This window comes from Sciurus carolinensis, unplaced genomic scaffold, assembly GCF_902686445.1.
Source record: "Sciurus carolinensis unplaced genomic scaffold, mSciCar1.2, whole genome shotgun sequence".
Taxonomy (NCBI): Eukaryota; Metazoa; Chordata; class Mammalia; order Rodentia; family Sciuridae; genus Sciurus; species Sciurus carolinensis.
Window position 1 is genome coordinate 1,587,133 of NW_025920133.1, and position 24,563 is coordinate 1,611,695.

At 34.8% G+C, this 24,563-nt stretch overlaps 1 pseudogene; it reads right to left on the minus strand.

The window, feature by feature from the left end:
• Nucleotides 1-14,595: 14,595 nt before the first annotated feature.
• Nucleotides 14,596-20,520, minus strand: LOC124974139 (THAP domain-containing protein 1-like; annotated as a pseudogene).
• Between the last annotated feature and the right edge of the window lie 4,043 nt (nucleotides 20,521-24,563).

A 24,563-nucleotide genomic window follows, 5' to 3' on the forward strand; every position in this document is an offset into this window, starting at 1 on the left:
TTAATCATAAATATGACTGCTTTATTTTAATCATATTTATATAATTATTTAGAAGAAAATTTAGTTTCTTGATTTCCTGTAGATTCTTGCTTGTTTTGATATTTTAGAATAAATGAAAGTATTTTATACCTTAAATCTAAAACATTTTATCTTATTTAAATGTAATTAGAGGGAAGTTGATTTTTATCATTTCTGAAACTGATTCAGGAGAGAAATAGTTAGGGCTCAAAGAAGTTAAGTATTTAACATTGTTTGAAATGTAAAACTGACATAAAAATTTTTAGCTACTTTATGGTAACACACTAGCTAAAATTTACATGTTAATCTATAAAGCAATGAATTGTCTATTAGTCTCCTGAAAAGAATCACAAATCCTTTGTTGTTTTATTTTTCCTTGATATGAAAAAGAAAATACATCCATGACTTTGGGTGCATTCTCAGCAGAATCAAAACTAGACTTATTTCTACTTCATTTATATGATAATATGTTTGGGTTTTTCACAAATGTTTTTGATGTTTTACTGTTAATTTGGTTTATTTCTCAATTTTTATAAATTATTTGCCACAATAGTCATCTATGCTTAAATCCACTGATTAACATTTTTTGTGACTGAATGTGTTCTACTTTTAGTTAACTTATGTTCAGTAGCATTAGTGATATGGGTTCCTTATCTGATTATTAGATTGTATTTTTTTCTTTCTTAGCAACATGATGCAAAAGTTGAACACTTAACTGAAATTCTTAAGAAGAGGAATAATGAAAGCAAGAGACTAAGATCCTTTTGATGCATTGAAAGAATTGAATGATAACTTAAAAAAAGGAAGACCTATTTTAATATATTTTAGGTAGTAAAACCTTCTAAAAATTATAAGTCAATATTAGAACATTTTAGCTAGAGAAAATTTTGATTGGATTTATGTTAATTTTATTTTGAAACACTTACAAATATAAATAAATAGTCTTAAACTGCTCTTGCATCCTTTTCTTCTATATGGGAAATCAAGTTAGATGTTTGACAATTTGAAATTTTTTTTCTTACTTTTTAAGACAGGGTCTTCCTATTTCCCAGACTAGCCTGAAATTCATGATTTGCTTGTCTCAGCCTTCTGAGTAAGCTGGGACTACCACTGTGCCCAACTCTGAAATTTTCTCAAAATTTAAACTTTTTAGAGTACTACATTACTAGATTTAAAATAAGTGAAAGAAAAAAATCCTGAGAAGCTGAAATAATTAAATTTTAGACACTGATTTTGGCTTTAATACTTAATATTTAACTGTAATTACACACCTAATAGATGAGACACAGCAGTAGGTAGGATTAGGGAACAGGAACCCTTTCACAAAAAGTCTTCAAACTGAAGCATTAAGTAAAGAAAGAACAGAAAATTTTAAAAGACATATATGAGACATAGCTAAGTTTAACATATGAGAATTCCATGAAGAGAGGAACAAGAGAATAGGGCAAAAGTCAAATACGATAGCCCAGAATTTTCTAAAACTTGTGAAAGATTCAAGAAACTGTTACTACTGACAAGGATAAATTTTAAAGAAATCACACATAGGCACACTATTTTAAGACTGCTGGAAACTTTAGATGTAGGTTAGAGAGGGGAAAAATGAAAAAGCTGTAAAATCAAAGTTTGGCTTTTAAGGAAGAAATACCACTTATCTTAAACTTAGAACAAGAAGAGGGGCAATCTCCCTTAATTATAAAGCCAGGACAAGCCTTGAATCTAAATCTTGATGTTATAAGAAGGAAAAAAATGGGACCAGTCTCTTAAGAATATACATGCAGGGCTGGGGATATAGCTCAGTTGGTAGAGTGCTTGCCTGGCAAGCACAAGGCCCTGGGTTCATCCCCAGTACTGCAAAAAAAAAAAAAATGAATATACATGCAAAAAAAGTTCTGAATCAACAAAGCTTAAACCAGTCATACAAAGAATAATACAACTAAATGGGATTTAGTTCAAGAAAACATGGGTGGTTTAACACTTGAAAATTAACATCTGACTAAAGGAGGAAAAATCACATGATAATTTCATTGATATGAAATTCAGCAACAACAAATAGTAATAGAAGAGAATTTCTTAAGTTTTCACAGAGTACCTAAAAAAAAATCTGACAACAAAATAATACCTAATGGTAAATTATTATTGAAATCTTATTTCTGAAATGAGAACAAAATAAAGGTGACTGCTGTTAACACTTTGTTGAACATTTTAATGAAGTCCTTGTTGATCCAGTAAAGGGAAGAAAGGATTGGAAACAAAAAAGTTAGTCATTCACAAATGAAATGATTATATACTTACATACATAACATAGATATCCAAAGAAGTATATAGACAAACTCTGAATGAATAAGCAAATTTAGCAGACTCTGGAGGTAAGTTTACCATACAGAAATCAGTGTATTTTTATATACCAACAGCAACAATGAAGTATTAAGTGCTGTTTACTGAAAGATCTCATATGTAGTATCATAAAAAAATAATTGGCTACCCAGGAATAAATATAAAGAAAGATGTGTAGGATATCTATGCTGAAAACTACAAACAGTAAATTAGAAAATAAAACCTAAATTGAATGAATGAATGAAAAGACTCAATGTATACATGTCAGTTCTTTCCATTGATTAGATACATGTTACAATCTGTTACTCATGGTACTGCACACTCAAGATTTGTATAGAAGTTTTACTTGGAAAACATTTCTCACTACAATAAGTGCCTTCAAGATGTTAGGGGTCTTGCAAATTTTCATAGAGTGAAGTAAACTTTCCTGGACACTATTAACATTTAGAGGAAAATGGTGATTTTTATCTGTGACCTACTTAATCATGAATGCTGCCTCTATTTTGCTACATTACTTGGTTAAGTAGAAAAGATTGAGAAACTTTTTTAATATGAAAATGGTTTTAGTTTTATATCTGAATATTTAACTTTTTCCTCCCTAGTTAAATGAAGTAAGTGAAGAAAACAAGAAGATGGAAATTCAGGCTAAAAGAGTTCAAGCTCATCTGGATAAATTACAGGTAGATTGTCTGCTCCTCACAAAATAATTACATTTGGATTTGTTTACTATTCATACAATCATTCTTTAATATATGGAGATGTACTTTTGCAGAGGTAGTATGAATTTATGACAACACAGAGATGGAAAAAAGATTCCCATGCTGCTCATGAAATGAAACTGTAAAACAAGAATAAGTACCAGTTTTTAACACTTCTAAGGTATGATGTGACTAAAATTTCTTCAGAGGAAAATTTATTTTGTCCTCTAGTTTTTTTCTTTCATTTAGCAAACATTTTTTTGGTATTCTTTTACAGACAGATATCTCTAGAATATTGCAATACACTTTTATTTGCAAAAACAAAATATTTTAGCAGTGTTTCAGGTACAGTAACTCAAATCATAATCTTATGGTTAATAATGACTATAATTTTGCATATCACATTAATAGAATTTATAGTATAAAGACAAAGAGAGTAATTTTTTGTGGAAAGAAGAAACTATAAATTCCCATAGTGGAATGTCTTTACCTTTGGAAACCTTCAGATTTGTTAGAATCTTTTAGATATATGATGATTTATACTATAGAGTTAAAGCCAATTTTACTTTTCTGTCATCAAACTTGAATCAAGAACTTTCATGAAAATTCTTTATTTTATTAATAAAGTTCAGTTATTTCACCTTCATTTTATGAGTTTCTTACTTATCTTAGCCAGCCTTAATGTTTTTAATATTAGATGGCCATATTTGATTTGGAATTTTTTTTGCTTGATTGGAGAAGCTCTGTCCTTAAAATATATCTAAAATAGGCTAAAAACACATTGGGTAAATTTTTCCATAACTTTGATGAGATTATAAATTGACATAATTGTTTGATTTAATTTTTGACAAATAGATACCACTTAATGGGCAAGTATATAAACTTCTAATGGTCTTCATGGACTGGATTTCACACCATCAACTTAGCAAAGTAAAACATGAAGAATCTGGTATGGATGGTAAAAAGCTGTTACTCAAATCTTCTTCTCAGCAAAATGATATTCAAGAAAAGTGTGCAAAGTTTGTTTTTTAAATTTGAAATATATGGTTCAGTAGATATGAAAATTAAATAAGGGAAAGCCTTGGATATCTTATAAGTGAAAAATATTGAAATTATTTTTGATAGAAAAATGACCACACTAATAGTCACTTCAAAATATTTTATTTTGGACCCTATCAAAGCTAATTCACACTTATTTTTTCTTAATGTGATAGGAATTTATCTTTTCAAAAATAGAGTTAAGACAGTAGAGGTGAAAAAGTTGTATATGAGATTTATAAATATTCAGTGGTGTGGACAATTCCTCCTATCCATAATTTTAGGATTCAGAACCTACTGGAACCTACTGGGTCTTTTGGCATGAAGGACTAAAAAGGTTTATTTTCAAGAGGATTCTAAAATCAAAGAGAAAGAATTTCTTAAATTACAGATATTAAATATTGGTACTGATGATTTCTACTTAGGATAAAAGATATTTAGAGATTGATGTTTAGATTCCATAAGAAATACATGAAAAATTGAAGAGTCAGAATTATGAGTGATATTGGCTAAATTATATTGTTTTATTCTATGTTTGCACAAATATGTAATAACAAATCCCATTATATATACAACTATAATTCATGAGTAAAAAAAGCTGAAAAGTGAAAAAAAAGAGGTGGAAGTCAAGGAGTCACCTATCAATATTTCTGGCTTTGACATGAGGACGATGAGTGATGGAATGTGTGTGACTTCTAGAAGCTAGAAATTGCCCTTATCTTACAAGTTAGCAAAGATATGGTGATCTCAGTCCTAACACTTCAAAGCGTTGTATTCTACCAACAACCTGAATAAGCAAGGAACTGGATCATCTCCAACCTCCAGAAAAGAACATAGTTTCTGTAGACATCATGATCATCATGATCAATGAAGTCTGAGACCCATGTCAGACTTCCAGTCTACAGAACTATAACATAATAAGTGGGTTGTTTAAATACTGTTTGTGGTAAATTGTTATTGAAGTGATGGGGGCAAATGAATCTTCATGTAGAATTTTTATCACCTACACCAGGTATTCCCCTATGTCAATTCTAACCTTACTTTAGAATATCTGCTAATGAGGAAGGCCTGCAGTATTTAAGTTCTGCAGAGAAATTCCATTTTGCAGGGCTAGATGATGTGAAAGCACAGTCCTAAGACATTAAAGCTAACAATTGGCAATTTAAAAAAAATGGAATCTGGATCATATATAACTATACACCAGTTTAATGGCATAAAAATATAATATTTATAACACATATGCCTTGGGGTTTGATTTGTCATCTTTAAATATATTCTTGATTTAATTGAGATTTGCAATTTTTGCTGAGCATAGATTCTTATATCTAAAATATGTTTCACCTTACTAATATATTAATAAATGTAAAGCAATCTTAAAGCTTAAGAAAACTATTAATAGAATAAGAAAAGGGTAAATAATACCAAATTAATGAATTAGTGAATTGAATACTTATCATCAATATAAGGAAGTATTCATATCATTCGTATTTTCTGATTTTAAAATAATGCAGCCCTTTTTTAAAAAAACTTTTTTTCTTTGGTATGAAAATGAGAGGATTAAAATATAACCCACTTTGGTGAGTCTTATATTTATTAAAGAATACTACTATAACTCAAAAAGTAATTTCAAAGAGTAATCTCTTTAAAAATTAACCTTTGGATCCTTCTGACATATTTGGTTATGTATTTTATCACAGTTGTGACCCATTATCATTTAAAGATAGGTTTAAGACTTAAAAAACACAAAAAGTAACTGGGAATTAAATGTGGTCCCTTAGATAGATGATCAGACTGGATATACCTTACAAAACTTAATTTTCTTGTGTGATTCAAAAATCAACAAGTGGAATATTTCTAAAGAAATTGAGAATGAAAAAATATAGCAACATAAAGTAGAATCTGCGAAGAATAGATGTATTACAGCTAATGGTTATAAAATTGTGGTCATAGGACTATGCATCAAGATGTTAATCTAGGAAGATTCAAACCCTCATAATCCCCTGGAAATACCAAATTAACTATAATATGTAGACCATGACATGTTTGCGAAAACTCCAGAGACCCAGTTGAAATGCTGTAGCAGACAGGTCAATGCACAGCTGAAAAGGGAATCCATCAAAAGGAATAAGAAAAATTGTGGGATTTTGCATGCCCATGCCCCCCCCCAGTACAATGCAACCAGGAAGAAACTCCATATCCCAGTTCCTCCTTTGAAATGGAAGCAAAGAATGGACTGTGTAGACAATGTTTTGGCTTGTCTCCAGACTGCTTACAGTACTGGTTTGTCTTGTCTTACCTATTGGTTTTTGTCTTGCTGAAGAAAATGATGGCATAGTTTGGAAGCTGCACAAAACAGGTGAATGCCATACCATGTTAGAGCTTCAGAGATCTGTACTTTTGCACAAAGAAGTCAGAAGGATTATGGCTTCTGAGAAGAAACAAGAAGGCTGTTTGAGGTATTCAAGACAATATAAAGTATACAGGCCTAGAGAAGACGTATCTCCCAGAAAAATTCTAAGAGGTCTTATAGTCTCTAGCCAGGCTGATTGGTGAAATTCTTTCCTGCATGAAGCTAGTAGTATAGACTTGTAAAGGTGATTGTTTTTCAAATGCACAAATTGGGGTTGGGGCATTGGGGGGTGGTGAGAATCACAAGGCATCCAAAGAAACAAGGACATTAATTCAATCAAATGAACAAAAAACCACGTTCCAGATACTCACCTTAAGGAAATGCAGATATCTGAAGTTTCTGAAAATTTAAAACTGTCTTAAAGATACTCAGTGGATTAAAAGAGAACACAGACAAAACAAAATTGGGGAAATGATGTATGAACAAAGTGAGTATCAGCAAAAGGATGGAAATTATAAGAAAGAATCTGTTTCAGTCAGATTTTTTACCACTGTGACCAAAAGACTTGATGAGCAATTTTAGAGGAGGAAAATTTTATTTGGCACTCAAAATTTTTAGAGGTCTCGATTCACAGATAGCTAATTTCATTGTTTTGGGCCTGAGGTAAAGCACAACATCATGATGGAAGGGTGTGGAGTAGGAAAACTGCTCAGTACATAACAATCAGGAAGCAGAGAAATCTCCGCTCACCAGGGGGAAAAATATACCCTAAAGGAACACCGCCAGTGACCTACCTCCTCCAACCAAATCCTAAGTGCCTATAATCACCACCCAACTAATCCAGCCAAATGGATTAATGTGTTGATTAGGTTAATGTTTTTAAAACCCAATTATTTCACTGCTAAACTTATTTGTTTTGCCTTACACATGATTTTTTTCGGGTGATACTGCATATCTGAACATAATAGGAATACAATGTCTGATCTGAAAAATTCACTATTAGACTTGATCAAACAAAAGAAAGCATCAGAAAACTTGAAGACAGGTCATTTAAAATCAATTAAGAACAGTCAAAGAAAAAACTGAAGAAAGAGAATTTAAAGGACTCATGGGATACCATCATGTGGACCAATGCACACATTATGGGAGTCACAAAAAAGAAGAGAAAGGGAGAAGGGGCACAGAGCTTAGTTGTAGAACTAATGACTGAAGAGTGCTTTTTCTGAGGAAAGAAATAGGTATCCAAATTCAAGAAGCTAAAGACACTCCAGCTAAGAACCCAGAGAACTACATCAAGACACAATATAATCAAATTTTCAAGTCAAAGACAAAAGGATCTTAAAAGTCAAAGACAAAGTTGCAGGAGAAAAGCAACTTGTTGCACACAAAGAAATCTGTGTAAGGATTTTATCAGATTTTCAGCAAAGACCTTGCAAGCCAGAAGATAGTAGAATAGCACATTCCAGTGAAAGTAAAAAAAAAAAAAAACAAACTGTTAAACAAATTCAATGAAGTTGTTCTTCAGATTAGAGGAGAAAGTAAGTCTTTCTTGGATAAACAAAAACATTAGAACTGCCCTACAAGAAGAAATCCTTCAAGTTTAAATGTAAGTACATTAGAATCAAATATAAAGCCATATGAAAACAAAATTCTCTGGTAAAGGTAAATATATGGACAAATATAGTAAGTAGCTGTATTGTAATTTTGGTGCAAAACATGTACTCTGAAAACCATAGAGTATTATTAAAAGAAATTAAACCTTATCTGTAAGTTTTGAATTTATATTGTTTCATCCCATGTAAAAAGCTGTTTTTTTCCTACAAATAATTTTTTTTTGTTTTGTTTGCATGGAGGGGTATAAAGGAAAGGAGAATGTTTTATGAGTTTTGCTTCAGTGACTTTAGGACAAATTAAAAGTCCTACACTCTGGTTAAAATAAAATAAAAATAAATAAAAAAAACTCTAAATAGTGAACAGATGTGATCAGGGAGACAATATTCTTAAGATGCCAGTACTCCTCAATTTAATCTACAGCATCATTATATTCTTTATCAAAATCCCAGCTAGCTTCTTTGCAGAAATTGAAAGGGCAGTCCTGAAATTCATATTGAATTGTTGTTGACCCAGTATATCAACATCAAGTTTAGAAAAGAAGTATACTTTCTTTCTATTTTAAAATTAACTATAGCACTATAGTAGTGAATAGAGTGGTACTGGCTTGAAGTTGGACATACTGATCAGTGGACTAGAATCATAGTCAGCAATGAATCTTCATGTTTACAAGGAATTTATTTTTGCCATAGTACTAAAAGAGTTCAGTGAGAAAATGATAGATTTTCAAATAGTAATGCTGAGACAGTTGGGTAACTGCATACAAAGAATGATGTTATACTCATGCCTTAAACCATATATTAAAAAATCTACTGAAATGCATCAAAAGTCTTATGTGTAAAGAGTTTAAAGTACAAAACTTGGAAGAAAACATGTAAGTAAATCTTTGTGACCTTGGATTTGGCAGTGTTTTCTTAAGTATAACAAAAGCATAAGCAACTAAAGAAAAAAAACTAACAGAATAATGGGACCTTTGAAAATAAGAATTTCTGTGCTTCAAAAGATATCAGGAGCTGGGGTTGTAGCTCAGTGGAAGAGTGCCTAGCATGTGTGAGGCAATGGGTTCCATCCTCAGCATCACATATAGATAAATGAAGGTCCATCAACAATGAAAAAAATTAAAAAGAAAAAGATATCAAGAAAATTAAAAAAGACAGCCCACTGAATATAAAAATATTTTCAAATAATATATTGAATAAGGAACTTCCATTCTGAGTATTTAAAAAAAACTGAATAATAAAAATGCTCAATATGCCCAATGAATTTGAATAGACATTTATGTATAAGAGATGTGTAAATGGTCAGTAGCACATGAAATAGTACTCACCATTATTAGTCATCAGGGAAATGTAAATGGAAACCATGATATACCACTTTACACTCACCAGGATGGCTTATATAAAAGCCACATGATTAGAGATTTGAAGATATTGAAACTCTTACACAGTGCTAATAAGATTATAAAATGTTACAGCTACATAGAAGATAATTTGGCTGCTCATTCATAAAAGGATTGTCAGGTTACCTCATAACTCAGCAATTCTACCTGGCGTGTGGTAAAGAAAAATGAAGGCATTTGTAGCCATAAAAATGTGTACATGATTGTTCTTAGTAACATGACTTATAATAGCCAACAAGTGGAACTAGCCCAAATATCAACCAACTAATATCAATAGATTTTTATATCTATTATAGTGGATTACTGTATTTATAATAATATTACTATTATTGAAAATGAATGAAGTTTTATGCATGTGAAAACATAAATTTTAGCATTATGAAAATTCTTCAGAAATCTTAGAATGAACCCACTATTTGACCCAGCTATCCAACTCCTCCATTTATACCCAAACTACTTAAAATTACAGTAACACAAGTCACACCAGCATTTATAACTGATCAATTCACAATTGCTAGATGGTGGAACCAAACTAAATGCCCTTCAATAGATGAATGTATAAAGAAACTGTGGTATATATACACAATGGAATATTATTCAGTCATAAAGAAGAATAAAATTTGCAGGTAAATGAATGGAGTTGAAGAATATCATGCTAAGTGAAATAAGCCAATCCCAAAAAAGCAAAGGCCAAATGTTTTCTTTGATAAGTGGCTTATGATATGTAATGGGGGAGGAGGTGGTGGGAGGCCAGTAAGAAAAGAATGGAGTAACTTTGGATTGTGTAGAAGAAAATGGGGGAGGGGTGGGGCAGGAAAGATAGTGAACTGAGACAGACATAATTACCCTATGTACATGTACACGAATGGTGTGAATCTACATCATGTACATAGAAATGAAATGTTGTACTCCATTTGTGTACAATGAATAAAAATGCAGTCTGTAAAAAAAACATGAATTTTGAAAATATTATGATAAGTGAAAGATTTCATTCACAAAAGTCCATATGGTATGATTCAATTTGTATGAAAAATCAAGAAAAATCTATAGACAGAAAGTAGTTAGTGGTTGACTGGGAGACTTGGGGTAAAGTGTTGGGATGATGCTAATGGTAAGATTATTTTTGGAGTTGGAAAATGTTCTAAAACTGGTTGTGGTGATAGGTTGCACAATTTTATTAATATTCTAAAAATCACTGGATTATACAGTTTAAAAGTTTGGTTGTAGGTGAATCAGATACTAAACCAAATTGCCTCTGGTAAAGAAGCTCAGTGAATCATGAAACAAGTTATTGGAGTGAGGAAAAATATTTCTTCAGTAAGTCAGCAAAACTGAGAAGATGGTAGACTACTACCCCAAAAGACCATCTTGACACAAGTTTCAGACTCCATTTATCTTTAGACAAGGGGAAAAGAGGGGGGTGGTCCAGTTAGGAATGGAGTCTATGACTGGGAACTTCTATGCACCTGTTTAATGGTCTGGAGTTGGATATTGCAAAATCTGGTAGTTGGAAATCTGTTCATCATGATGACCCTGTAAAACTAAATATCTTAGATACCCTTTTCTTGTTGCTTTTAGTGTTGAAATGGGAAGAGAGACATTAGGGAAATTTTGGGCAAATCAACCATTTACTACCAGTTCTGAACAAACATTCCTTAAGCTACTAATGTGTCTATATGTAAAGGTGTACGGAAACAATCTGACCCAAAAAATTAAGGTATCAAAGGAGACAGATAAATGCAAAGGCAAAGATTCCAGACTTTCACCCTGTTTAGGTCACCCTTTGAACATCTGCATAGGCCCAAGTGAACAGTTAGTGCTTTTCTTTCTTTCTTTTTTTTAGTCATAAATGGACACAACACCTTTGTTTATTTATTTCTATGTGTTGCTGAGGCTAGAACCCAGTGCCTCACATGTGCTAGTCAAGTGCCCTACCACTGAGCCACAATCCTAGCCCAATAGTTAGTTCTTTTGACAAAAGCATCCTTCAAGTCCTTGAAAGGTAATATAGGCAACAGTTATCATCATAAACCCATGTCAGAGGCACGGCCTACAGCAGAGCTAGTGAAAGATTAATATAATAATATATTGATCAGCTGTGTGATTTGACCTTCAAATTGGTGATTTTCAAAGTCAATTGGAAGTAAGTGAGCTGGAGAGTTTATTTAGATTTTACCTCAGTTACAAATTATGTCTCAAAAAAGCTATTGCTAAAAAGCCCACTACCACAACCAAAACAATATAACCAGGGCTACATGGTGCTATTGGTCTTTGTGTCTCCTATATTTTGGATACTTTACCATCTCCTTTCTCCCCCTCCTCATGTTTATGTTATTATGTTGAAGAGTCTGAATTTGCTGAATATCTTATAGTCTTAATTATTCTGAATGCTTCCTTATAGAGTTATGTAACCTATTTCCTGAAGGAATGCTTTATAGTTAGTCACATATTAAAATGAGGTGGGGAGAGTTTAACAAATAAAATTTACTGAGATTGTGATCTTAACAGAGTATGTGGTTATCAAATTGCATTTATTCATGAAAGTATCCATAAAAGTACTATTTGTACATTTTTCAAATTATGAAATGTCTGTAATTTTTACTTTTTCTGTTTGAGGGTTTATTGTTTGAATTATAGGAAATGATAACAACATTAGTAGGAAGTCAGTGAAGAACATTGAGGAGAAAATAGTATCAGGTTTATTCTTTCAAACGATTGTGCTGACTGTTACATGGAGGTAGGATTGAAGTCAATCACATTTCTGTGGTGGAAGAATAATGTATGTAATTAAGGTGAAATAAGGTAGTAATTTGGATTGGGAGGGTGGGTGTAGAATTAGAACTGGACTATTTTGAAAGGAGATAAAATTGATGGGACTTGTTAATGGATTCTATGTAAGAATTGAAGTGTCAAGGTTGACTTTCAGGTGTATGACTTTTGCAACTGTATGAATGTTGATAGCAGTAACTCAGAGTAGGAACTATTGGGGGGGGATCTCAGTATGTAGGGGAATCTGACAAGTTTCATTTGGATATGTTGAGATAATTTTGAAAGAGCAAAATGGATTGTATCTAGAAGCTATTGCCATGAGAGACCCAAAACTCTTGGAGAGGTTTTATATATATATATACATACATACATTAGTCATCAACTTATATAGTAGCTAATATTGAATCTTGAGTAACTCCAATATTTAACAGTCAGGCAAATGAGAATAAATAAGCAAAAGAGACTGGAAAGTAGTAGCCAGAGAAGTAGAAGGGAAGCCAGGAGAAATTGATGTCACAAAATCTGAAGAGGGAAAGTATTTCAAAAGGAGGAAGTACCACATCTTGCTTCAAGAGATCAAATATGCACTTTGAAACTAAGGTTTATTTTCATAGCTTATTAGTCATGTTTGTGGTTGTACATATGATTTTGTATCCTGGATTTGCTTTACTTAATTTATCAATAATGTGTTTCTATTTGCTCATTGTATTCTTTTTTTTTTTTTTTTTTTGTACCGGGAATTGAACTCTGGGATACTTGACTACTGAGCCACATCCCAAGTCCTATTTTGTATTTTGTTTAGAGACAGGGTCTCACTGAGGTGCCTAGTGCCTCACTTTTGTTGAGGCTAACTTTGAACTCAGGATCCTTCTGCCTCATCTCCCAAGCTGCTGGGATAACAGGCACACACCATTTGTATTCTTTTATGATATTCTCAGTCAAATGCAGCTACATTAGAAAGCAGAGAGGCTCAGAGGAAGAAAAACAATAGAGTTTATATATTCACAGGTCTTAGAGACAGAAGGCACTGCAGGTTATGCAGAGCCACATGAGAGATACTAGAGTGGTCAAGAGGTGGAAGATAGAAATGAGGGGAAAGCATTAGAAAGGAAAGACTAGGCAGGGTGAATAGGAGTGACTAGCTAGAATAATTTTCCTAAGGCATAGATCACATGGAGGAGGTTTGACTATGGATTGGTTAGATCAAAGGCATCTTCAAGTATGCTTTTTGTTGTCTCTAAGAATTGACTAGCTCAGGGAGGGACAGTCTTTCCCCAGCTAGAGGGCTTTTTAAAAGATATTGAAACATCATAATTCAAATACAGAAAATAAATATACATACAATACATTCAGAATCTTTATTCCATTGGATGTAAAGTTAACTTAAAATTTCCCTGTTAACCATTATGTTATTTCCAGGTTTATGCTGTTATAAATAAAGATCTTTGTACATGTGGTTTTGCAGGGGTATATTTTAGGTGATTTCTTAAATTGGTTAAAATTCCAGAAGTAGTGTTGTTTTATCAGAGCATTAGGATATATTTTATGGTCTTTAAAGTCATTTAGCAAAATGACCTACTTCTGAAGCAAAGGTCATCAGCATATTTTAAATTTTTAAATTATTTTTATAAATTGACACTAATTATGACAATGTAGATGTGTAAAGAGGAAAGTAAATACTAACGTTATTAAAATCCATTTGTTACTATTTTTATAAAATATCCTTTCACATCTTTTTCAATATAAATTTAAATAGACATTTTATATAAATTGGATTCTTTTTAATAACTCACCTTTATATTTATTGATTAGATACAGAATGACTCTTCATTTCCTGTTCTGAAGACAGTCAAATCTTTTCAATTGATTTGCCAACTTATCCTTGACAAGTGATTCAGAAAGACAAATGAACCTTCTGACTTTACAGATATCAATGTTTGTATACATACATAGAGAGGTTATACCCTATGATATAATCCATACTTCTGATTTAAAATATAACTAAGTTTCTCAATAAAGAACATTAATTTTTAAAATTGAAACTTAAATCATCTTCACTGTTCTCACTCTCTGTGCTTATTATTTTCACATTATTCTATAAATATTCAAACAAAAATCTCCATTCTTGAAGCCAACTTACAATGGCAGTCTGAGGTTTTTTTAAAATAACTTTCAAAGTATTATTTAAAATGTAAAACTCTGAAATTATAAACAAAAAATTTACAATTTTACAGTATATATCTAAATTATTTTTAAAAATATTCTGAATTGTTTTTATACAAGTAATCAAGTGCTATTTTTTCCAAATGAAACTCCTATATAAGCTAAAAGAGGATGTGTGGACTTGCCCGTTAAAAATCAATACACATTTTATTATTTTATGCTGGTATTTCAGTGATTGCAAGGAAGTCATTTGGTAGGATCACGTACCATCTTTCTGATATGTCATCTTTCTCTTTCTGGAAATGTACAACCTCTTTTAGTTTTTTAAGCTGTCTTTCCTGTCTTCTGCATTGCTGCTGGGCAGTCTTGAGCTTATTTCTGAGCTTTTTATCTGTTGTTCTAGTTGATGAATCCTTTTTCTCTGGTGCATTGTATCCTCCACAGTATAGTTGTGGACAAAGAAAACTGAGAGATTATCAGGGGTCTGAAGAGACAGCATTGGTAACACAATAGCAGCATCAACCTGGAAATGGGAGGTGTTAAAGGAGGCAGGGGAAGCTGTTCTTGTGCCTCCAAGATCTTCCTTCTTGTCATGTGGCTCAGTACAAAGAAATATTGTGGGTACAGCATTCTCTTTCAGTAACTTGTTGTTGCACTCCCTCTTAAAGCAGTCTGGAGTAAAATGTTCTGGACAAATACTGCTGTACTTGGTGGTCTTAAAGTTTCTCCTTTCTATGGAGTTCTTAATTTGGTTTATTGTTTCCTTCATTTCAAGGATTTCTGTTTGTTTTTTTTCAATATCTCTAACTCTTTATTGAAATGATCTTTTGCTTCCTGAATTTGCTCTGTTAACTGTCGATTGGTGCGATCATTCAATGCCTGCATTTGCTCTTTCATCTCATCGTTTGCTTCCCTAATCATTTTAATTATGTACATTCTGAACTCCCTTTCTGTCATTTCTTCTGTGATGCTGTCGTTGGATTTTATTGATGTAACCTCTAGATTTGTTTGGGGCATTTTCTTCCCTTGTTTTCTCATATTGTTCAGGAGTCAGTGGGTCATTAAGATATTGCAGATTTCCTCTATCAACTTATAATGTCCCTGAAGATTGCTAGTATATCCCCACTTATCCTTCAGTAGCCTGACGTCTTGGAGGAGGTTGATAATGCAGAGCTCCACGAAGAAGCTGCCTCTCTCTAAAAACTGGAACAAGGCAGGGATGCCCTCTTTCACCACTTCTTTTCAATATCGTCCTTGAAACTCTAGCCAGAGCAATTAGACAGACCAAAGAAATTAAAGGGATACGAATAGGAAAAGAAGAACTCAAACTATCCCTATTTGCTGATGATATGATGGTATACTTAGAGGAACCTGGAAATTCCACCAGAAAACTTTTAGAATTCATAAGTGAATTCAGTAAAGTAGCGGGATATAAGATCAATGCACATAAATCTAAGGCATTTTTATACATAAGCGATGAATCTTCAGAAAGAGAAATTAGGAAAACTACACCATTCACAATAGCTTCGAAAAAAATAAAGTATTTGGGAATCAATCTCACAAAAGAGGTGAAAGACCTCTACAATGAGAACTACAGAACACTAAAGAAAGAAATTCAAGAAAACCTTAGTAGATGGAAAGATCTCCCATGTTCTTGGATAGGCAGAATTAATATTGTCAAAATGGCCATACTACCAAAAGTGCTATACAGATTCAATGCAATTCCAATTAAAATCCCAATGATGTACCTTACAGAATAGATCAAGCAATTATGAAATTCATCTGGAAGAATAAAAAACCCAGAATAGCTAAAGCAATCCTGGCAGAAAGAGTGAAGCAGGGGGTATCGCAATACCAGATCTTCAACCCTACTACAAAGCAATAGTAACAAAAACGGCATGGTATTGGTACCAAAATAGAAAGGTGGATCAATGGTACAGAATAGAGGACACAAACACAAACCCAAATAATACAATTTTCTCATACTAGACAAAGGGGCCAAAATATGCAATGGAGAAAAGATAGCCTCTTCAACAAATGGTGCTGGGAGAATTGGAAATCCATATGCAACAGAATGAAACTAAACCATATCTCTCACCATGCACGAAACTAAACTCAAAATGGATCAAGGACCTCGGAACCAGACCAGAGACCTTGCATCTTATAGAAAAAAATTAGGTCCAGAGCTTCAACATGTCGGCTTAGGACCAGACTTCCTCAACAGGACTCCCATAGCACAAGAAATAAAAGGAAGAATCAATAACTGGGATAGATTCAAACTAAAAAGCTTTCTCTCAGCAAAGGAAACTATCAGCAATGCGAAGAAAGAGCCTACAGAGTGGGAGAAAATCTTTGCCAATCATACTTCAGATAGAGCACTAATCTCCAGAATCTATAAAGAGCTCAAAAAACTCTACACCAAGAATGTAAATAATCCAATTGACAAATGGGCTAAAGAAATGAATAGACACTTCATAGAAGAAGATCTACAAGCAATCAACAAACATATGGAAAACTGTTCAACATCTCTAGTAATAAGAGAAATGCAAATCAAAACCACCCTAAGATTCCATCTCACCCCAATTTGAATGGTGATTATCAAGAATACAAGCAACAACAGGTGTTGGCGAGGATGTGGGGAGAAAGGTACACTCTTACATTGCTGATGGGGCTGCAAATTAGTGCAGCCACTCTGGAAAGCAGTGTGGAGACTCCTTAGAAAACTTGGAATGGAACCACCATTTGACCCAGCTATCCCACTCCTTGGCCTATACTCAAAGGACTTAAAATCAGCATATGACAGAGATACAGCCACATCAATGTTCATAGCTGCTTAATTCACAATAGCCAGATTGTGGAACCAACCTAGATGTCCTTCAATTGATGAATGGATAAAGAAAATGTGGTATATATATACAATGGATTATTACTCAGCCATAAAGAATGATAAAATTATGGCATTTGCAGGCAAATGGATGAAACTGGAGAATATCATGCTAAGTGAGATAAGCCAATCTCAAAAAACCAAAGGAAGAATGATATCGCTAATAAGTGGATGATGACACATAATGGGGGGTGGGAAGGGTTAGTGTTGGGGTTGGAGTTGGGTTTAGGGAGGGGGGCAGGAATGGAGGAAGGAAGGACTGTATAGATGGAGGGGAGAGGGGGGAGGGGTGGTGGGGAAGGGAAAAAATGGCAGGAATGAATCAAACAACATTACCCTATGTAAATTTATGATTACACAAATGGTATGCCTTTACGCTATGTACAGGCAGAGATACAACATGTATCCCATTTGTTTACAATAAAAAATAAATAAATAAATGACATTAATATTTTAAGTAAAATTAGTTCTTCAAACTGGAAAAATTAGTCTATTATGATATGAGGACTCTTCAAAGTCAATGTACACACTACATATATGTATAGTTTTACACCTAATTGCTTTCTTAAGGCAGAAATAAAATGACTTAGTATGCAATAGGTACCTAAAAACTGCATACAGGTTTATATCAGTCAAAACAAATTTTATTAATGATCTGTACCATTTCATACCCCTCTCTCTGGTTAAGGTCAAGAGTACAAAATGACCAGAGGACAAAATAAATTGATATTTAGAACTTCTCAAATCTAATCAATAGAATATTAGAAAAATAAACCTAACTCTTCCATTAAACAACCAAAAAAATAAAAATAAAAGGGCAGACACAGTGGCACATGCCTATAGCCCCAGTGACTTAGGAGGCTGAGACAAGAGGATGGCAAGTTCAAGGACAGCCTTGGTAACTTAGCAAACTCCTAAGCAACTTAGTGAGATTCTCAAAATTGTACAAAAAATTTTAAAAGGCTTGGGATAGAGCTCAGTGGTAAATCACCCTTGGGTTAAATTCCCAGTACCGAACACACACATACACCAAAAGAGAAATACTAATCATTCTCATTCTGTATAAAGTACTAAGCACTTCCAATCCTGGCTGGCTATAGCTCAGCCCACAGCAAAATACAAACAAACAAAAAGTTCTCAATTAAACATCTGCTGCCTAACTAAACAAGATCCATGAATATAACTCTTCAGAGAGAAATAGATACAGAATTTCTCTCTACATCAAATCTCATAGAAGATGGAACTAAGCAGACCCTTTCCTAAGGGAAAATTATTGATATCCAAGGCTCCCAAGCTGGAATAGATAAAGGGAAAAGATAATTGGTAGGAGTATTAAACCTACCAATGGGGAAGGAACCATCCATTCCTTATTTCCATCATCACTCTAGTTTAGGAAACAATCTTAGACTATTCTAAGATTTTCAACTACTTCCAGCCTCTTTCCCTTTCAAGTAAATACCATTTCCAAAGTGATCTTTCTTAAATAATGCTTTATGCATATTCTCTGATAAATTTTCAACAATTCCTCACATCATCCAAAATCTCTGACAATTGGCTCCATCTTATCATCCAATAAGACCAAAAACAGAAACTGGGCTGGGTGCAGTGGCACACACCTGTGATCCCAGCTACTTGAGTGACTGAGGCAAACACTGCCTGGGCAGCTCATTAAGGCCCTATCTCAAAATGAAATAAAGAGGGCTGGGAATATAGCTCAATGGTAGAGGACTTGCCTCACCATAGGTGAGGCCCTGGGTTAAATACATAGTATTATGGGGTGGGAGGTGGGGGGAAGATAAACTAAAATTTAGAGGTTGATTACAGTGGTTCCCATCCCATTCTCAAACCAAATACCTCAAATACTTTCTTGTGGAAATGCCTAAGCCTTTTTCTCCTCTGCTCTTCTTTTCTACTAAGCTCTGATAACTAAGCTTTACAGATCACTTCTACTGGAACTTTGAATATGCTGTTATACTATTCTCTCTATTTATGCATAAACCATGAAGAAAAAAATGATAAAAAAGAAATCTTATGTTCCTTTTCCCATCACAGTCCCTGAAAGTCTGTTAAGAGCAAAATTCTGTGTAGCATGTCCAATTAGAATGAAAACAAACCAGCTCTCTTAATATAAGCTATGGAGAAATAAGACTGAAATGGCTAGAAATAACCACTTTTCACACTATCTAACTCTACCTCATTTTGCTTTATAGTTTTCTCTGTTAATCAAAGTCCAACATTATCCCACAGCTGCCTCTCTACATTTCTAAAACTGGGAATAGTCAATGCATTATTTTGGACTTTACAATTATTATATAAAACTAAAATCATACATTTAAGAATGTTATAATTTTAAGTTATAATTTTAACAATGTTAAAAAATGCACATATGTGAAAAAAACTTTAAAGAACTGAAAAAATAAAAAGGGCTAATAAGTTTTGATGATTTTCCTTTTTGTCTTTTATTTGTACTTTGAGAATGATCTCCCCTTCTTACACAGGCTGGGCTAAACTGGAGATCCTCCAGCCTCAGCCTCTGAAGTAGCTAGGATTACAGACAGGCACCCCCACATTTGGCTTGTGATTTTGTTTTTTTCAGTCTCATATGGTTATGATAATGCATCCCATGTAATAAACAAAAATCAGGAGAATATGTCCTCCTAACATTTTTTCTTATCCAGGCATGATGGCACTGCCTGTAATCCTAGCTACTTGGAAGTCTAAGGCAGGATGGTTTTCAGGTTTGAGGACAACCTTTTCAATGAGAAAGAGTGACTCAATATAAAATAAAAAGGGGTTGGAACATAGCTCAGATGTCGAGTGCCTTCCTAGCATATACAAGGTCCTGGGTTCAATCCCCAGAACTAGAAGGGGGGAAAAGAGACAAAAAGTAAATTATCTAAAGTAACTGTTTCTGGTTTGCTTCTCTTAGTTGTTCATCTTTGAGTTCCTTCTTCCCAAATATTAAATACCTCCATCTGCATAAGGATTAGAGTTTTGACTTACTTACAAAAACACATCTCTAGTAACAATAAATCAGAAGTTGACTAAAGATGCTGTAAGTACACTGCTAAAAACTCTTAATGACTTTTAACCTTTAAGCCAAGTGCAAGCAGGGCTGAAATTTCAAGCTATCTTTTATCCATGTAACTTATTAGAATAACCATCTTACCGGTTCTTCAACTTCTCCACTAGCATGTTGAGTTTTAACTTGTAGGTCAATAGGTGGAGCATCTTCCACAATTCTTTGAAGAGACATCTGAATAAACTCATCAAAAGAATCCAACTGTTTTCTGACAGATACTTTTTCATCAAAATAAGAACTAGGAAAATATTTAAATCCCAAAATCAATTTCAACTTGGTTTGTTTTCTAGCATATTTCTTCATTCTCATTATAATTCAATTCAAGTATTCTTAAGAACCAATCACAATATGCCAACCACTAAACAAGATATCGTGAGGTACCTAAAAAAAGAATAATGTCAGCACTAGGTATTTTATAGACAAATTTTATTCAATTTCTTTAAACATTTCTTGAAAAAAGGGTCAAAGAAAATGGAGAGTGAAAAATAATATTAAAAACTTTAATTTGAATAAAAGGGAGGATGGTGATATTAAAAACTAAAATAGGGGCCAGGAACAGTGGTACATGCCTGCAATTCTAGTAGCTTGGGAGGTAAGACAGGAGGATTAGAAGTTCAAAACCAGCCTCAGCAACTTAGTGAGGCCATAAGAACTCAGTAAGACCCTGTTTCTAAATAAATTACAGTGGTTAAGTGCCCCTGAGTTCAATGCCCAGTTCCAAAAAAAAAGAACAAAACAAACAAAACTAAAATAGGGCATGTGTATGAATTTTAGGTTAAAAATCATTAGTTTTGGCTTGGTGATATTGCTCATTAGCACACACAAGTTTATGGGCTAGAACCCTAGCACCAAAACAATAACAAAAACAAAGATCATTAGTGTTGAGGGCCATCTTGGACAAGATGGCACCTGGCAGTGAGTCAAAGGGCACTGGATACCAAAATAAGGAAGTACCTATAAAGGTTGCTTGCCTACTAGTTCCTTGGAGACTTATGACGTGTTGACGCCAGGCTCTAGGATTGGCTATCTAATATCATGCCATGCGTGGACAGCTCGTGATCCATATAGTGCTATGCTGACATTCCTCTGCATGCTCTCCTGCATGAGAGAAAGCTTTTCTATAATTGGCTGATAAGCTAGGAGCCTGGGGGAGGAGAGAGGGAGAGGGTAGAAGAAGGGAGATAGTGGCAGAAGCAAGGAGGCAGGAAAACAGGGAGGACGCAATAAATCTCGTCAACTAAAGATTGGTGGTGTCTCCTTTCTCTGCACCAGTTCCGTTGGACGGAACAAGTGGTGGCCCATACGGGGAGCTTCTTTCTCCTCCTGCGTCCTCCCACATAAGTAACTTTAGGTAAGCTATAGAAAAACTGTAGGATAACCCCAGTAAAGGGAGGCCACATAACCCCGGTGAAGGGAGTCTGCATAGCCCCGGTAAAGGGAGGCTACATAACCCCGGTATAGGGAGGTCTCATAAGTCCAGGATGGGGTCACAGGTGTCAAGAAATCAAATGATAGGAATCATACAAGATGTACTTAAGGCTAATGGAACTGCCATAAAACGATCTACTGTAACAGCATATGTAACTACACTGGCCAAGGTTAGTCCTTAGTTTTTGGAAGAGGGAATCCTAAATATTCCACAATGGGAAAATGATAGAGAGGATCTTATTAAAGCAAAAAAGCAATCCCCATTACCTAGAGGTACTTTTCCTATGTGGCAGCTCATTAAGGAATGTCTAACATCTAAAAAAGGTAAATAATAACCTTAGTAAAAAAGAAAATATGTATCTGGAAGAGATAAAGAAACAACTAAGTGTAACTTCTCATAAAGAGGAAGAAGAGGAGGAGGGGCTTACTGGGGAGGAATTAGAAAGAGCATCAAGGACACGGTCACCCCCATCAGTTATATCAGGAAGGAATACCAATCCCTTCCTGGAGGCAGCAGCTCCCCCCCAAGCAGCCTGCCCCCTATATCCCCCAGGTACACTTGGGAGGAGTTAGCTCATGCTATAAATCAGTTGGGTTTTTCACCACAGGGAGAAGAAACCCCCCTTAAGGAAACCTCAGCAGTCCCACAATTCTTCCCTGTACTAGAGGACCAAAATAGACAAAGATTCCACCAACCTCTGGATTTCAAAACAGTAAAAAAATTTAAGGAGGCAGTGGCTACATACAATCCACAGGCCCCATTTACAATTAGTATGTTGGAATCAGTATCGGGGCTAAATCTAGTGCTGGAAGATTGGAAAAGGCTATGTAAAGCTGTGCTATCAGGGGGGCAGTACTTAGTGTGGAAAACTGCATGGCAGGAAGCCTCATTAAAAATGGCATGCTGTAATGCTGCTGCAGGCTCTCCCCAAAGAAATGTAGAAATGCTGACAGGAGAAGGAAACTATGAAGGTACTCAACAGCAGATAATTTATGATCCTGGGGTGTACGCACAAATTTCTGCTGCTGCCACTAAAGCCTGGAGGTTAATTCAAGGGTCAGGAGATTTATAGGGGCAGTTGTCCAAGGTGATTCAGGGAAGTAATGAACCATTTGTTGATTTTGTTGATAGATTAATCCAAACGGCTGCTAGAGTATTTGGGGATTCAGAACAAACTATGTCCTTAATAAAACAATTAGCTTATGAGCAAGCAAATAGATGGTGTAAAGAAACTATAAGACCATGGAAAAATAAAGATTTAAGTACTTACATAAAGGTCTGCAGGGATATAAATGATGCAGTCATTACAGGACAAGTAATAGCTGCTGCTCTTCATGGGCCAAATCAGGGGCAATCAAGAGCTAAAGGAATAATATGCTTTAATTGTGGGCAAGAAGAGCACTTCAGAAGAGACTGCCCTGAAGGGCCCATAGGATTAAAGCCCAGGGGAACACCTACGACTGGAGAACAGCAAGGGAAAAATCAACCTGCCCCAGGTCTACGTCCCTGGTGCCAAAAAGGAAGGCACTGGGTGAGATTTTGTACATCAAGATTTGACATAGAGAGAAATCCTTTTCCTACCCAGTCAAAAAATGGCCAGGGGGGCCCAACCTGGGGCCCTCAAATATACGGTGCCTTTCAGAATCCCATAGTCCAGATCCCCACTCACAATCCTTTCTGACTATCTCCTCGTTGTCCTGAGGAACATCAGGGAGCAGGAGATTGGACCTCTGTGCCTCCGCCCGACTTGTTCTAACCCCAGAGATGGGAGTACAAGTGGTCCCCACGGGCATACATGGACCACTCCCTGAGGGCACAGTAGGATTATTGTTGGGGCGGAGTTCCACAACTCTTTCAGGAGTACAAGTATTTCCAGGAGTCATTGATTCTGATTATACTGGGGAAATAAAGATTACGTTATCCTCCCCTTGAGGGGTATCTGTTGTTTCTCCAGGAGATAAAATAGCACAAATATTGATATTGCCTAGCCATAGTGGGACTTTTTCCAGTTCACTAAGAACTGGAGGAAACAATGGGTTTGGATACACAGGATTGGGTGTCTTTTGGGCACAATCAACAAAAAATAGACCTATGCTTAAATTGAAAGTTAATGGAACTCCCATAGAGGGTCTAATAGACACGGGTGCTGACATCTCTATTGTAAGACAGAAGGACTGGAACAAATCATGGCCTGTTATAGCATCCAGTACTACCTTACAGGGGCTTGGATTTTCCCAAATCCCATTACAAAGTTCAGCTGTATTATCTTGGGAGGACCCTGATGGGAAAAGGGGATCATTCCAACCTTATGTATTAGCTCACCTGCCTGTCACTCTTTTGGGAAGAGGCATTTTAACACAGATGGATGTTGTCATTTCTTCCTCAGTTGAGCAAAATATGTCCTGTCTAAACACAACTGTTTTGCAAGTCATGGTGAGACAAGGTTATATCCCTGGAAAAGGACTAGGCAAAAATTTACAAGGTGTTACCTCCCCCATTCAAGACAAAGGACAAACAGGCACTGAGGGGCTGGGTTTTCTGGAGGGGCCACTGAACCATTAAAGATCACATGGACATCCAATAATCCTATCTGGGTCCCCCAGTGGCCCCTTTTTAAAGAAAAAATAGAGGCGACCCAGAAAATAGTTAATCAACAATTGAAGGAAAACCATATCATTCCTTCCACTTCCCCTTGGAACACACCCATTTTTGTCATAAAAAAGAAGTCTGGGAAATAGCGACTTTTACAAGATCTGAGAGCCATAAATTTCAGTATGCAGATTATGGG